The 18032-nt window shown below is 37.0% G+C and overlaps 1 protein-coding gene across 1 annotated transcript in view; it reads right to left on the bottom strand.

Moving 5' to 3' along the window:
- Positions 1–17760, bottom strand: part of znf385b (zinc finger protein 385B) — a 62094-nt gene extending 44334 nt beyond the window's left edge. Inside the window, exon 1 of the mRNA XM_007547225.2 lies at positions 17484–17760. The gene's annotated coding sequence lies outside the window, so the exon portion shown is untranslated. The remainder of the gene's footprint in view (positions 1–17483) is intronic.
- Between the last annotated feature and the right edge of the window lie 272 nt (positions 17761–18032).

Below are 18032 nucleotides of genomic sequence, written 5' to 3'. Positions count from 1 at the left end.
AACTGCACCACTGTGCAGCCTTCCAGAAAATCCTCCTAAGTAAAATATATATTGGTTCTCTAGCAGCCTTGTTTGTTGCAGTTCCCAAAGTTTTAAACTTTTAATTAGTACTCTGAATGTAGATATGGGCTGGTGTGGAAATTATTTTCTGATAGCCACTTCCTGACTATAACACATACCTGCTTCGCTTGCATGGCATGTCCTTTTGTTTTTCCTCATTGAAAAACTGGCTGAGAGAAACATCCATCTGTCAACATATTTATATGCAAGGGAAACAAAGAATTGTGGATTTCAAAATTTAATTTCTAAGGCACCCTGATCAAATATTATGATTTTTTTTTACACGTTGTCGCAGTTGACATGTCAATGTCTCTATTACTTTTTGTTGTTATTTTTAGAGGATCTGTGTTGCTATAAATGGGTTTTGACAGTGAGGAGTGATACATCTTACCATAGGTAGGCCTTAAAACAAGGTATAAGTTTTGAAATTTTAAAGCTGACCCGGTTCGCTCTTATTTGGGGATTTGCTACTTAAAATACTCTCATTTCTTTTCTCTCTTTTTTTTTTTTTTGCTGGAAATTAAAACTTGTATTCTACAGGTTCTTTTTAAAAAAGTGAAAGGGAGCGTTTTAGTTTCCATAACATGTAGATATATTATGTATCCCAGAAATCTCAGTTGTTTTTAATCAAGGATACAGATTTAATTGTTTCCCAAAATCTAAAAATAGCTCATGTTTAAATGAAAAGATGAGATCTGGAGTTTTTGTTCTGATCTCAAATTCTCACATTGGTGATTTGATGTTGCATGATTTAAGCACAGCTGTGGGAGTAAACCTAACACACCCAGAGAGGGCAACGATGCGCGTTTATTTTGTTCTGTCCAACCTTCACTGCAGGACACTGTGACTTCAGTTCTGTCTTTAAATAGCTGCTCTGCTCCGTCGCCATGTGACTTACTGTTCAAGGTGAAGCTTTGCTCCTCTTTAAAAATCCAGGACTGAAGTTTTCACAAAGGCACCTCAGACTCAAGGGGCCCTCAGCGCTAACGACAGAACGCTCTGGACCAGGAAACCAAAGGATGCAACAAAAACCCTTTTACCTGTTAACGAATTAATTGGCAGTAAAAGAAACAGGGAGCCTTTTTCCATCATTGTGTTGTTTAAAATTGAAGTTTTTTTGTTGTTTTTTTTTTAAAGTAGATTATGTCACTATGACTAATATCACGATTTTTAGGCAGATTTATGTAATAAAGATATGTCCTTCAAAAAAAAGAAATCAAGCTGTATAATAGTTCTTAAGATTCTACCAGTTATGTAGAAATCAAATTAACATTCGAGGTCAAACATTCCTAACAAAATAATCTGGATCCAAATGAATGAAAAAAACATACAGGTCTTATTCTAAAACATATGTACAGAATACTTAGATCTTTGTTACAGCTTTACAGAGAGCAGATTACAACAACAGCAATGACAACGTATCTGTCCTTCTGTAATAAATGATTCACATTCAGTTAATTATAGTGAAAATGCAAACAAAAAATGGATAAGTACACTTGTACATATAAACTGAAGTAAATGGTGAATAGTTTTCTCTTTTCTGAGTTTTTTGTGTGTGAGTAGATCTTTATGGCTGACTTATTTTCATATTTATTTGGAAATTGAAAGCTCACAGTGCATCACTTTTTAAATCTACAGCTTGCAAACAAAATGACAATACCCTGAACAACAAAAGCTTAAAAGAATGTTTGTTGTACATTTTTGATTAAGTTTATGCATAAACTTAATCAAATATATATATTAATAAAGGTTAGAGTCAATTGTCAAAGCTTTCATAAGTAATGTTATATTGATTTTGTAGCAGCTTAAATGTTTTAATAAATTTTGTGGCATTAAAAAGACAGAGGTATTTTCACCTAAAGTATACATAATATAATATAATCCCAGGCTTCAGTGTAACAAAAGTAAGCTACAATTCCCATGAGTTTATTTGACTAATAAGTGTACAAAAAGTAAAATAATGTTCCACCTTAATTTGGAAATCTGTATGGAGTACTTTTCCTGCCTAAATAGGAAAGAGATGGACCAGATCTTCCTCTATTACAGCCTGTTAGACATTAACACACACGCACACACATGCCCACACACACACACACACGCATGTGCGCGCGCACACACACACACACACACACACACACACACACACACACATACTACATCTAGGTTACCCTGCAGGCTGTGTAGGATTTGGTAGGACATGATTGGTCAAGCCAGAAGGAGATTGTGGGATTGGGATTATAATCCGCAGATAAATGTGTTAGTGTCTGCCTGTGTGAGTTTTAGCTCAGTTGGTATAATCTGTGGTCTAATAATAGAGATTACCACTTGAACACTTCTGAGCGCCTGTCGTCTGATTTACCCCCGTCCCTCATCTGGTGGGCATTCATGAAATTCCTCTGACCTCTGACCTCAACATACCAGAAGACGTTCACTTGGGGAACTGAACACTGTCATATTACTCACTGATGGTAGTCTTTATGAAGTAAAAGTCCAGCAACACCAAATAACAAAATGGTCAGAACCAATGGGATTAAAATCTCACAATATACATTTGAATTTTAGTGTACAGTTTCATTTTTATGTTTTATCTCCATAATTCCTTAATCCTTCTGCAGTTTTAGTGTGACGCTCAGGAGGAGAGCAGCAGGTGTCACGGATGGACAGCAGGGACTGGAGGAGGCTGTCCCGTCAGACCGTCAGTTCCCGAAACCACACACAGAAAAATAACCTGGTGAAACCACACATGGGGTCAGTGCAACCTCGCTGGACCGCGTACAGAATAAAAAGCTTGTGGGGTTCGATGGACACCGTCTCTCAACACGACCGGAGAGTTAAAACAATTAATTACCACTTGAGGAAGCTGAAGTTGAACTCACAGTTTTCACATTGCACAAATAGACAAAGATTTGAACAGACATAGAACTTATCAGATTATTTTCTTGTTTGTTTTTGTTGTTTTACGTCAACTTTACCTTTCTAACAACATTATACTTCTTTGAACTTGTGTTCAGTTGCTGTTTTTGAGAGTATCTAGTATTTTTTTTTCTATTTTCTCCATGATTTAGTTCTGTTCAGTCACTTCCTGTCACTCTGGTTATATCTCGATGATATAATCTAACATTTTGTGTCTCATTGTGCAACATTTTCTTGTCTAAAGCTTCCTGTTGCAGCACTTTACCACTAACACTCCTCTGAACACATTTATTAAATGCTTAAATTATATAAAACTTTTCACCCTTGGGGTCCCCCAGAACGTCGGGCCTTTGCATGTGAGACTGATGCGAGGTGACATCCGTCTCTTCTGGCTACGTGTAGTTCAGCTGGATCAGAGAACGGTCTGCATGGAAAGAGCTTCCTAATAATAATAGATGTTGTTAACAGACACCAACTTTAATTTTGAAACTTTGATTATAAGTGGACAATAATTATAACCCTGTTCAAAGCGGGAACCAAAGACGCCTCACATGTCCCTTCAAACACAAAATCATCCTGTGCAATTTAATTCTGAGTCACATTTCAAATCAAAGGTTTTATTGCGTCATCTCGTCAGTAAGTTGCAGGTGGATTGATTTGACTTTGTGAGAAATTTCTCTTGTTAGTCAAGAGTTTGTGAGAAACACACACAGCTCACCCAAGTATTAGTAACATACTTGGTGGAAGGACTTTAGTCAAATTTTGACAAAAATGCACTTTTGACTACAGTAAATTTTAGTTAAAATTTACTTTCACTAAACATGAAAGTAGATTTAAAGTTTAAGATACGCTGTTATCTTTTAAACACACATTTTTCATCCATTTGCCTGTTAATTAAAGAGGTGATAATTATTTTAAGTGTGTCTGTTATGGCAACAAATGCAGTACAAATATTTGCCGTATCCAAATTCCCCTTAGTTTGGTTCTGATCCCTGTTTGGTTCTGTTGATTCTCATGAAATATTATAGCTTAAGACCCCAAAGAAGACAAGAATAAATATTATTAATCTGAGTATTATCTCAATATTTCCTTACTTTGGACAGAATATTGGATAGAATATAGAAAACTGACCTAAAAACCTTTTAATTGCATTATAACAAGCAGATAAAGCCATTAACTTTAATCCTAATATTTTTTTGTATTTCAATGTCCTGTTGGAAAATCCTGCATTGAGTTTTTTCTTGTAGATTTTACTTTGGCCCTGAACATCTCAGCAACACGTTGCTCCGTTGTCTTTCAATTTCTTCACACAATTTACAATATCACACCATGTTTCAAGTTATTTTTATTAAATAACATATTGCTTTAAGCACGAATCCCAAATTTTTTGACATCAGCTCACAATATCTGACTAGTCACTGCAAAAGGTTAGATACGTCCTGCTGGTCCATTGCAGGTTGGCATGGCAACAATCTCTTCAAAGGTGCCACACATTGTGTGCAAATCAGCCATCTTAGCAGGAGCAGTGAAGGACTTGACGCCACAGCAAGAAAGCATCAACGCAGACCGAAAGAGGAGACGACGTCTATGACATCATTTCCTCCTCAACATGCTGACTCATCAAACATTCAACACCTGTTCCACTCAACTAATGGGAGAAGAAACGTGAGACAAACACATAAACACGCGCGCGCACTGTGCGAAGTTTAACCGTCTCCTAACTAAGGAATTTCAAAGTGCAAAGTGAAGCTGGAAGCTGACGGAGCGACATCACGGAGGACGGCGTGTTGACAGTTGAGGCGCGTCTCGGTTTCTATTAAAAGAACAGCGTCACCTTGACATTTAAAACACTGTGACGTCGTGTTTGACTTGATTAACTTTTCTGTCCTTTTCCTGCTGATGCAAAGAAGTCGCTCGTCTTCCTGATTGACCTAAAATCGTGTCAATATGCTGTCATATTCAGTACATGAGGCTCATTTGTCAGATTAAAAGTTTCTTTTGAAAACAGACAACCTTTAAGCAGGTTTTTTTTTTTATTGGTCTGAGGTAATATTCTAATTGTAAATGTCATGTTTTCTTTACCTGTAAGTAAAAAAATCATAGCGGAAATAAAGGCATTCAAATATGTCATTAATCTATAAAGTTCCTGATTTAAATGGACTTTTCTATAATATTCTAATTTATTGACTGGGCCTACAATAAGCATTCATTTTTCTTTGTTTTTGTGCTTCCTTTGTCATGATTTTCTTTATTTATGAGACAGAAATTTTAGTTTTGCCTTATTATACAGTATATTGCCAATATCCCAACAACTCCTACCTAGTTTCAGGTTTCTACACACCCATGTGGTAGTAATAAACACAGATTCCAGCCATTTTATCAAAGTAGAGTGTAAGCAATGCTAGAAACTCTTAGAAATCTCAAATTTCCTGTTTTCAGCACATGGCTATAGTGTTTTGACAACACTGTCTGCACAAATCTACATCACTAGAAATATGGTTTCCAGTGCTGGTTGGCTTCGTCACGCACTAGTGGGTGTGGATGAGATTGACTGCGAGGTCACTGCTTCCCAAAATTTGTAGTGTTCATACTGTTGTGCTTACTAACATTTGAAAAATCTTTTCTTTGGAAAGCATTTATGAACATGGTTTTATCACCAAAAATGTCCTCCTCAAATATCTTTCAGAGTTGTTTTGATATCTGATTATCTCTCTGTGTTGCAGAGCTGCAGTGATAAGTGTCACGCTTTATCACCAAAAATGTGATAAAATGATTATCATAATTATTACAGTTATAATAATCAATAATTATTATCAATGTTCTGATTGAAAATCTAAATTATTCCAGTAAATATCAGAATATTAAATCAGACCAATAAAAAAGTCAAAATATTTTTTAGACTTTAAATTGACAGTCTAAAAAAAAAAAAGAATTATATCTCCGTCACATAAATTTCTGCAGACAAACTCAATTATAATGTGAACAGACTTCCAAATTAACCATTTCTCTGTTTATGTTTGCACAAAAACAGCGAAATGTTCTAAAAAATTTGCACTCTGGCAAATTCGTGTAAAACCTTGTAAGAAATTCATCTTTATTGCAGAAGTATCATTTCATAAACATCCTCCAGGTCTCCAACAAGGAGTTTTTCAGGGGTTTTTTCTCCTCTCATCCTGCAGTTTGTGCTGACAAGATAAATGTGGGTCCTAATCCAGCATTGTTTGTCACAATGACAGTAGCTTTAAACTTTTTATTATTGCTCTGACTGCAGATATGGGCAAGTTTATGCCAATACGTTGGGGGCATAGTGGAAACAGGAACTAAATAAACGTTTCTAGAAATTCTGTTTTAGAACAGAATTTGGATAGCTTTTGTTTCCTGGAAAAAAAAATAAAGTTTTTTGTATGTGTACACACATACTGAGTTGTGACTGATAATCGTTGGTGTGAGGTTATCGAAACAACGTCTTAAACAATGTCGCCGCAGTCATTCACTTCCTCCAGGCTGTTATTCATGTCCTAATTTGCAGTTATGATTTAATGTGACATTTTCTATTTGGTCATGGCTACTGGGGAGTCCCAGCACTGCGGCGTTTGGCAGGGAGTCCCTCAGGGGTGTTGGTGTCAGCGTGGGGTCACCGTGGATTAGGCCTCTCCAGCCATGTCCCGCAGATGCTCGGTCATATTTGCATCCGGTAAATTTTGGATGCCAAAACCAAACCCAGGGCTCTTTATCCTGTCAGTGGGGAGCAGTGGGGGGGTTCTGGCATGAGTCCTGCCCTGGGCGAGCCTAGCTCTCCTCCTGTGACCCCCAACACAACAGAACATGTTGTGTTCTTGCCTAGATTAACCCCACTCTGCACACGAAAAGTCTTTACAACGTAATGATCAAACAAGTATTGATCTGAGGATAATTGATCTAGAAGGATAGCTGCAACATTTTAGAGTTAAAGTTGGATTAGCATGTAATATTTTTTATATAATTTGAAATGAGGCACAAATGAAAATACTCTTTTTGTGCCTTAAACACTATAAAGTAAAATCTTCTCAAATCTTAAATTGTGTTTTTGAAAACATCTGATCTTTGGAGTCTTATTCATAGCGATGTACAGATATAAAAACTTGATATTAGTTATCTATATTTTCCTAACCTCCCGTTAATGTCGACATATTGTGATCAGATCAATTATGACAAATTATTCACATGGAGTCGCAAAACCTAAAAAAAAAAATAAAAAATAAAAAACAGCTTTTCAAACTAATTGGTGTCAGTTAGTTTTTTAACTTTCTGTAACTTGTGACATGATGTGTTACCTTGTGAAAGCTTTAGCCTACTTCATGTTGCCAGACATGTTCTGTTTAATTTACTTCTTGATTCGAAAGGTTTGACGGTGATCAGATCTACTGAAACTGAACTGTCAACAGTTAATTTATGAAGTGGCATTGCTTTTCCAAACAGGATCAGGTTGGTTTGGATAGTTTTTGTTTCCTTTATTAAATAAAACGCAACTATTTGTTGGTCCTCAGGTTATTTATTGCATGTATGATATTAAACTTAAATTGACAATCTCAAACATAAATAGCTCTGGAAAAAAATTAAGAGGCCACTTAAAATTATAAGTTTCTCTAATTTTACTTTTTGTACGTATATGTTTGAATAAAATGAACATTGTTCTTTTATTCTATGAATACCTGACATTTAGCATTTTAGACATTTTAGACATTTATTTGCAGAAAACGAGAAATGGTCAAAATAACAAAAAAGATGCAGTACTTTTAGACCTCAAATAAAGTAAAGAAAACAAGTTTATATTAATTTAGAAACAACAATACTAATGTTTTAACTCAGGAAGAATCCAGAAATCAATATCTGGTGGAATACCCAGGAGGTTTTCAGTGGACTCTTAATTTTTTCCAGAGCTGTATTATATAATAAGAACGCAAAAACTGATTAAAGTTTTTTACAGCACTCTACATACATGTTCATGCATCATTTGATCTAAAAACATCCCTTTAAGGTTCCTGTTTTAAATTTTTAATAGACTAAAACGAGGCAGCTCAGGGAGCTCAGTTCTGTAGCTTCCCTAGCTCAGTCATCATAAGTAGCATCAGCAGTAATGCGGTAAGGTTTTCCCAGTTGAGCGCGTCAGCGGAGATTATCGCTTCACCTGTGTGTGGCGCTAATGTTGTTGCAATATATTTTCTCATTTAGTCCTGCATGCATGCAGCATTTCACTCTGTGATTGCAGCTGAACACTAACAGGCCACAAAGTTTCATTAATAGCCAACACGAAGAAAATAAATCTAATAAGATCAAGAGTGGAAATCATGTTCTGTTTCACTCACTGAACATCACAAATTAACCTAAACTGATAATAAAAATTACATCTAGGTTTGTACGAGACCAGCACCAGTTCTGTGCTGGTTGTGTTTTGTGTCAACCAGCTGAGTAAGCAGTCGACTGTTATGAACACAAACACCAGGACATGGCAACAGGGATTTAGTCTCAGCTGCTTTGTGATAAAACGTGAGATCTGAACATCATTTTCCGACAGGTGAAACTTCTCACCACTTTCGGTAGCCTTCCAGGTAACGTGTGTAGGAGGAGTGTGTGTCGTTATGACCTTCACAACCTCGGTGTGTGTGCATGTAATACCTCCGAGACGGGAGTCGTGAGCGAACACTTCATCACTGCCGTCCTATTTACACACACACACACGAAGCACACACACACACCAACTCATAACTTCAGCTTTAACAATTTCCCCCTCAATCACAAACACACACCTTGTATCGAGCCTGATTCTGTTTTTCGTAATAATCACCCAATCACGTTTCATTACTGTCATCTATTCCTCTTTATCACATGACAGGCAATTAATTAAAAATATCCTCAGACAACATGGGGAGCAGGTGTAGACGCACAGACTCGGGCACAGGTAGCTCCATAAATCACAGCAGACAGAATGGGAGTAATGAAGTGGCTCACTGTTAGCGCTCTGTACTGTAGGCACCAGCAAACTACCTACTGCACACACCACTGCAATGGTCCGTGTGTTCCTGCTAGGGTGATAGAAAACTGCCTTTGAGGGGAAACAAGTTGTTTCACACAAAGTGGATGTGCAAGATCATCAGCCTTGAATCTGGGTAGCTGGTTTTAATAGAGCTTGGAGATTGCTCTTAATGGGGCATGAGACGGTTTCAGGCGTCGAGCTATAGATGGGTTCTAAAAAGTCAGGGTGTCAAAATTTGCTAAGATGAGATGAGAGATGTCACGAAATGTTAATGGTGCTACACAATACTGTCCCTCTCCTGCACGTTGCTGCACACTGCTGGACAGCTGAATGAAAAAAAAGGTTCCTATACTTTTTTAAAAAATATAATTCTGATTATTTTGGTCAAGAAAAATATGGATAGTCTGGCATCTCTACCAAGCGCATGTCGCTACATTTTGGGAACCTTCACTGGGTTGATGGACGGAGAAAGGTGATGAACTAAGCTAAAAAATTGGGTTTTGAAACAAATTATATTTATATAATGCCTACTGAATTATCGACAAGTATTTGGTTTCAGAGTGATGCCCTGATGCCAAGCTAAACCCAATGTTTTTGATTACTTTACAGAGCTAGACAGCATGTTTTTAATCATTTTTGTCAATCTAAGCCAAGCTTCCTATTTCTGGTTGCTATGCTAAGATTAGTTCCATGTTTCTAATCAATATGGTAAGCAAATCCCCAATGTTTCTGATCATTATACTAAGTTAAAAGGAATTGAATTGTATTTTCAAGGAATATAGTGGCATTTCATAGCACAATTAAGTTATATCTTACCATCAGTTGGTATAGAAATGCTATGCAGTATATGTCAAAAACAATTTAAAAGAAATTTGACTTTGCATCATATCTGACACCTTGAAATTGGCCTTTGTCTTTTTAAAAGCCTAAGTTCTACGTTTTCTGACACTGCCCTCAGCACGTCATCACAACAACGCTTCTTCACGTCGTCCATTAATGCCTGTGGAGGCGGGAGGTCAGCTGGGGACTGAAGCTCCAATATGAAGCTTTGGGTAAATAGGCGGCGCATTGCAGGAGCAGGAAGGCAAACATGAATGTTTGCAGCAGCAGATTCAACAATTCCTCATGCATAAATGAGTCAAAGCAGGACTTCAAGTATGTTTTTGATGAGTGACTGACATTATAACCTGATATACAGCTAAAAAATAATTGCCCCCCTTTAAAACCTTTTTTTTTATGATAATCTTGCTAAGCTAAGCACCATATGTTAAGCCAACAGCTAAACAGATTAGTTTAAGATTAATATGCTAAGCTAACAGCTAAACCAGCAGGTAAACAACATGTTTATGATTAATATGCTAAGCTAACCTTTATGTTTCTGATTGGCATACTAAAATAAACTTAACGTTTCTGACTGCTATATTAAGCTAACAGCAAAGCCCCATGTTTCCAAAAGCTATGCTAAGCTAACAGCTAAGTGCTAGTATCTTCTCAACAACTGCATGTCTCTGGGTTTGAAATGAAAGAAGAAAAAAAACCCTGCAACTGTGTGAAATATTGCTTTCAATTAAAGACAGATGTGGAATATCTGTTCAAACAAGACAAGAAGGGAGTTGTTAGCTGAGCTCATTACACCTGCCTGCTGCTGTCTGTCCACACATACAGACACTGAAATGAGGAGCTTCAGAGTAGAAACAACAGTTTGTGTGTGTGATTTTATTTTGCTTTTGCATGTGTGTGTGCGTGCGTGCGTGTGTGTGTGTGTGTGTGTGTGTGTGTGTGTGTGTGTGTGTGTGTGTGTGTGTGTGTGTGCGTGTGCTCCCTGCAGCTTTCCAAACTAATCTGCCCTGACGTAACAACATGCTGCTTCTCAATCTGCCCACTGTTGGAGTCCTGGCACACAACAACACGCATGCAGACACTGTGTGTAGGAATGCTGTCATAAGCTATAAATAGATAAAAATTGATTTATGTGGAGGCGAAAAAAAGAGCAAGCGTGTTACCGAAGGACATATCTACCTATACTGTAAAATTGTAAAAGCTTTTTATTGGCCCGAGCTTTTATTGGGATTTTAGGCCCGAGCTTTTATGCACAGTCTGTCAGTTAAAAATGGACCTAAAGGTTGAGAGAAAGTCTCATAGCAGGTTAATCTCTAACATTTGGGTATTATTGTCTGGCAATGATTTAATGGCGTCTATCAGCAGGTTGGGATGCCATAAAATAATGCCATCTTGTAGAGCATTACCACTCACCAAGGGCTTAATGGCCGATTTATTTATTTATCTAACAGCCAGTTGTTTTTCTAATTCAATGGGCGGATTAATCTGCGGTATTAAAAGTAAAAACAGTGTGTTTATCCAGCCAAAGCCCTACATTAGAACAACACTGGCTTTGAGAGATCACAGCGTATTCATGTTGATATTTTTTTTCCTTATTCTTGCACGGTCTTTCTTTTTGTAGTTGCGAACGCTAAGTGGTTCAAGTGGTTCATTCAGACTCTGGGACTGTTCATTAGATGACATATGCACTTATGTGAAACTTTTGTCAGCACCAGTAACACCTGCATGAAGTTATGTCTTTTTAACACAGCTTTAAAGGTTTAAATTGCCTGTGTTGTGTTGAAAATAATAATATTCAGAGCTTGTCTGTAGTGGTCTGGTCTCTAATTGTGCAAAAAGAACTAAGTTTAACTGCAAAGTTATCGATTTACTAGTCTATCTACATTTTGACCCTCACCTTTGGTTATTAGATACGGACCACCAGTAAAAGGACAAGATCCTGTGCAGAAGTGGCTGTAAAAGACTATTTTCCTTGGGTGGCTAGGAGTTAGCCCAAAGGCAGACCAGGGGGCAAAATAGAAACTCACTGGAGGGATTAATTCAATTCAATTCAAAAATACTGAATTGATCCCAAAGGGAAGTAAAATATTATCCCTCCTGGACTGAGAACGTGATCTCAGATGAGCGGAAAACAACGGGTGGATTAAGGGATGTGGAAGCATACTGTTTCACTGCTTCAACGCAAACAAGCAGAGCAAACACAACAGCTTTCTCCTTATGCACAGCAGGAGGCTGAGCTGACTAGGAGGAGGCTCTAAGCAAAAAATAATAACCAAAAATAATAGCTCGTCTGCAATCTGTCATCTTCAGGATCATTTTGGACCAATAGTAACAATTATCATCTAGCTACTAATTTGTCAAATACTACCTCACAGATACTCAGTAATTAGTATGGTGCAAACATAAGATAACAGAAGATAATGCCCTCATGGTTTAATATGATCAAAAATACCAAGTAAAGAAAGCAATTTTTTGATATAAATCATCCAAATCCATCTAAACTTTTATTTGGGAGAAGCTGCAATTCTTTCAAGTCAGGCCAGAGATGCCTTCTTGCAATCAATCCTGTCCAAAATGACCCACTATGGATGGACTAATAAAGTTGATTAGAACAGTCACCACTGATTTGCCTCTGAACCGACAACATAAAGTCCCAGAGCTGAAATGATAATGTTTGTAAGGGAGAGCCATCATCAAAATTCATGACTGTGACATAGTGAAGACATATTGTTGTTCTCATTACTTAATAAAAGCAGACAGTTATCAAAACACACATTTCTGTACATAAACTTGACTTTTATTTCAGCCAGTGGTCTCCAGTTCTGACATCCTGCTCCGACGCAGCTTATTGGACATGACCTCAAGTTCTGCAGAGGCCTGATAATGGTCCATTTATCTAAACTGGTTGTGTTGAATAAGGGACACATCTAAAACCTAAAGAACACCAGCTGACATTACGCAATTTGACAACCTATGAAAAGACTCAAGAATGTGCATTTATATCTTTATTCCTAGTCACTGTTCCGGTTGCTTTCTAGGGGGACATTTTGATTGAAAATCAACAATTTAAAGTAATTTTCCTAAATGGACTGTTGTAAGGAAATGTTATTAAGAAATCATATCTTACGACAAAAGCCCACTTCGAGGTATTTTGGTGTCATAATTTCCGGGTCAGCTGACCCAAATGGAGATCAGGGTCCTGAAATAGGCTGAAAAGACAACGTTTTCAACTGTTGTATTTCCATTACAAATTAATTCCCATCATTTTAAAAACATATTTAATTACAAAAAAAAATAATAATAATTTCACATGCAATGTTTTAAGTGCATAGGTACAAAGAGGTTTGCTTTTTGGGTACCAAATCAAAGTGGAAATAGGAAGGGAAAAAATACCAACATGCCAGAACAGCAAGAAGCAAATGTTTTGCTGCGTCTTGGCTGGACAAGAGCACAAATGTTTGCCAAACATGTCTGTGTAAAGGCGAACTGAAAACATTTGGAATCGATGAAGTCAGTAAAGTCGGGTTTTTACTTATTCACAGCACAACAACAACAACAAGAACCACCTCCATGTTCTGCCTGTGCTGCTGCACCTCTTCAGACTATTAGGCATGATAAAACACAATCTGCTCATCGTGCATCGTTTAAGACGCTGGCAAAGATGCATAACATGCACAGGATCAAATACACACTTCTGTACAAGCAGAGGGTTACGAAAACACAACACCGCATCAGAAAGTTCACAAAGTTTCATCGCCTCCTACAGGCATGGAATGCAAACTACATTGTTTCAATCGCTATTTGACTCATTCTGCTATTGTGTAAACACAAGTTTTTTTTAGAAGTTTTTGGAAACGTTGTGTTAATATGGACTTACAAAATAAATCAGCAGAAAGAGAAGAACTAGTCTCTTATAGTTTATTTCTAACAGTACCGTTGATCGTTAACTTATTCCTGCCCAAAACTATAGGTTCCCCTTTTCTCTTTCTGCAACAGAGGACTTCTCCTTTAATCAAGGTGAAAAGTGCTAATTAGAAAAAGGAAAGTCTGACACAAACTGTGAAAAGGTCTAAACATCCAATCAAAGAGCAGCAGCACAGCAGGAAAAAGACTGAAGCACTGAAGGCGGCATGGAGTGATGGAGGGAACAAAAGGAAAGGTAGGAAGGGTAAAAAGGACAGAGTGATTGATGTCCGGTTCGTTTCACATGGGACACAAAGGAGAAAAACTGTAGAAGATAAGTGAAAAAAATACAGAGTTGAGGAAGGAAGGCAATATGCGAGGAACAAAGAGGAAGGGATGGTGCAATGAAGGAAAGACATCAATGTATTTGAAAAAAGGAAAGGAAATAAAAGGAAAGGAAATAAAAAGAAAGTAAAGAGGATGGAAAGGAAAGGAAATTAAAAGAATGGAGGAAGTAAAAAGGAAAGGAAAGAAAAGGAAAGGAAAGGAAAGGAGAAAGTAGAAAAGGAAAGGAAAGGAAAGGAAAAGAAAGGAAAAAAAAGGAAAGGACCAGTTTCCAGTTTTGACAGGAGTGTGTCAGTGTGAGTGTTCATGGGAGGGAAGCATAGTACTGGACTTCATATCAATAATGAAGTCTGTTCAATGCACACAAGAGATATGTTAGAATCATTGATGAGAATAAATTACATCTACATTTGAACATTTTCTGAAGTCTCCTCATGTTTAATGGATACACCAAAGAAATATTACATCTGCCGTATAATGAGAACGGAGATTAGATGAGAGGACTCTTTTCTATTTAGTGAAAATCTCAAACATGAAACACTTTATTGCACAATTTTCAAAGAACTAGGGTTCATGTAACATTGCAAAGGCTATTTTGTATTTGATTTTCTAATTGTAACGACCTTTGTGTGTCTGCTAGTTAAAAGCTAAAAAGAATAAAGAAAGTGCAGTGTTTAAGAGCTTTAGTTAGAGTTCACTTGCGTTTGCAGTGATATTTGTTATACTCTTAAAATGAGCTAAATTATACCAAACTTTCTGTCGTAGCACTTATGTAGTGAAAATACTTAATGCTTTGCTTTGACCGTCAAAACTTTATTTTTATTTTAACTTCCTAAAGTTTGCACACACAAAGAAGAAAAAATCTTTCAAAATTAAATAAACAGAAGACAATTTATCCATCCAGATCTTCCAGATGACCATATTTTCTTAATTCTCCAGCACACAAAAACACTGCTGAACTACCTGTTTAACCCAAATGCAATGTGATTACTGTAATTTCCGGACTATAGAGCGCACCATACTATAAAGTCGCACCTACAAATTAAAAACAAAAAACCTGAAACTTACATATATAAGCCGATGGTATCTCCGCCGCTCTCGGTTTTCCATAAGAAACAAAAGAAATATTTAAAACAAAAAACAACAAAAAGTCCATCTGATGGTGTTGACAGAACTGAAGGTGGTGACAAACTAGAGAGTAAAATGAAAAACTTGATAGTAATGCAATTCATGTAAAATACATTAAAATGAATTAATTGCACATTTAAGTGAGATTTGTCAACAATTTCACCGAAAGAGTCACAAAAACTCTGACGGAGTTGACATCTGACGGAGTTGACGAAATACCAAACTACCTCAATTTATATGTTATTCTGAAGGAGGCCATATTGTAGCTCGTCAGGTCCATGAAATCTTTATATTATATGTCCTTATATTATGTCTATGAGAGAAAAGATGACGTCAAGGGGTCCTCAGAAGTTCTGGTGCCCCCCAATAATGCCTGATTTTTTTTACATTCTTTTCATGTCTGACAGTGTTGACAAAAACTAGGGACAAATTTCAATGGAGTTGGAAAATATATAAAAATTATTTTTAATTAATTTATTGATATTTTTATAATTATTTATATGAATATATACTTAATAGTCATAATATATAATGTTAGTATTCCTTTAATTGTTTTAAACTATTATAATGTGTTGAGTTCTGCTCCAGGACAAGGGATTTTACAGGCATCATCCACCGACTACAATGTTTAAAATAAAAAAAAAAATTCAGCAAAAACCAGGAAAATATACATTGTTGTGCTCACATGACCCAGGTTAGTTTTGTTTTTATTTTTTATTTGAAAAAATTATATTTTGTGTATATTTCATTCAAATTTTGTGCTTTATCCATAGGACCTGTTTTGTCCCTATTCTCAAGAATCTCTGTTGCACGGTGGACGAGTTTATATTGCAAACCTGTACATTTTGTCTTAAGGCTCCCAAATGCTATAGTGTACAGTGCGTACTCTGTGATCAGCATGAAAACTGCGCGTAAAGTTATAGTTTTTGTCTATAGCTTTCAAAAGAAGCTGTTGGAAGGCTGAATAGACTGCTGACATTGCAATTATTTTTTTTCCATTATGTGAGACTGCACCTCCAACTGTATGGCACGAACAAGAAGTATGTGGCAGGATGAGCATCTTGACCTGTTAGACTATAATGTAACTCTTCTTCTTTTTCCTTATTATTTCAAATGTAGAAATAATGAAAAAACAAAGAAAATATTTGGACACAATTATTTGCTGTTGCTTTCAGGTAAAGTGGCTTCCATCCTACTATCCAAACGCGTGTATAATAGGTTAATTGGCCGCTGTAATTAGACGCTAATTGACTGAAGACACTGTGAGCTCATTCAATGGTTCTCTGTGATGAGAGTTTGTGGGTATGACTATCTATGTCGTGTGTTTCTGTGTTGCCCTATGCTGGTCAACACACTCTGGAAAAGGTCAACCAAGGTGCCTTAATTGCCTCTAACTGCTGCAGACAGAAACAACAATCCCTTTCAATGTGTTAAAAAATTATCAATGGATGAACATCATTCGTTTTAACACAAACGTTACATTTTTATTTTTCTGGGTAACTGGTTCCTTTTTTTTTAACCCACCCTTCACATTTGACCCTTTAGCCCATTTTAAGGGTTGAAAACAGAACCCACAACATGACCGTGTTGTATTAAATGCCCAAATATGCACATATCCAACCCCAAACTGGGATGGGCTGCTTTTTACCTTGAAGTTTTTAGAGTGTGACCTTTAATGTCATTCACTTTTGTATATTTATGGCATAAACACAAAATATTTTGTTAGTTTTGGATCTCAAAAGCAAGAAAACAAAAATATGCAATTCTACAATGAAAATTTTAGTTCTTGTTATTCTGCCAAAACAGATTAGTTTTGTTTAATCAGCAAAACACATTGACAGAAGCAAAAAAAAAAAAAAAAAAAAAACCTTTGTATTTAGCTTTTAAAATGAACTGCTTATCTTTGTTCGTGCTTTCTCATAAAATGTACCCACTATAATGCTTAAAAGCTAAATAAATATGTATAATGAGCACAAGAAGTGACCATTTAAACAAATTAAAGGGATTATTTTACTCAAAAGACAGAAGCACATCATCAAACTAATCATTCCAGTCAGAAGGGCCAAAAATCAGCAGATATATCAAATGGGAAACAGACGACAAAATGACTTGAATAAATTAACTGACAAATAATATGGATAAGAATAAGGCAGTATCATACTGAGGGGTTATACAGCAGCAGCTACATTAAAATCTTCAACTAACTCAGAAAAGAAAACAGGAAAAGAGGCGGAGTGATAGAAGAGCTATCATCGGGAAAAGAAGGAGCAAGGTGCCTTACCGGATGAAGAAGAGGTGATGGATGGATGAAGAAAGTAGAGTCCTGTTGGTCTAAAGCGCTCAACTCCGCTCTCACACTAAACCAGCTGTCCGGTCGGTCACTTTTGATCGATCCTGAACCGACCAGCGTCTCCAGCCCGCAGGTTCCGCCCGCACTTTGGCCGAGCAGCCATCAGTCAGTCAGCCCGTCATCCTTCAGGTATCCGGACACTCCGGGACTCTGTCGGAGCCGGAGAGTGGCGCGCTCTCCGCGGCACACTGCCTCCGCACTGCGCATGTCTGGCCCCCGCCTTCACTAACGCGCTCAACAAATAGAAACAGGGACATATAGAGTGTTTAGAGAGGCAAACACGCACACACAGAGACACACACACAACTGTACGAGTGGATAAGCATGTAAGGAAAAATACAAATGTCGCGTACGCTGTGTGTGAACGCTACTGTTTGCCGCTGAAAGTTGTAAATACAGGCTGGAGCGCACCGTGTTTTTCATCATCTTTTTGTGTTTACAGTCAACTAACTCAGTTTTCCGGTGTCATAATGAGGGATC

The sequence above is a fragment of the Poecilia formosa genome, unplaced genomic scaffold (assembly GCF_000485575.1).
Source record: "Poecilia formosa unplaced genomic scaffold, Poecilia_formosa-5.1.2 Scaffold19, whole genome shotgun sequence".
In the NCBI taxonomy this organism is placed as follows: Eukaryota; Metazoa; Chordata; class Actinopteri; order Cyprinodontiformes; family Poeciliidae; genus Poecilia; species Poecilia formosa.
This window is presented reverse-complemented; position numbering and strand designations above follow the sequence as displayed.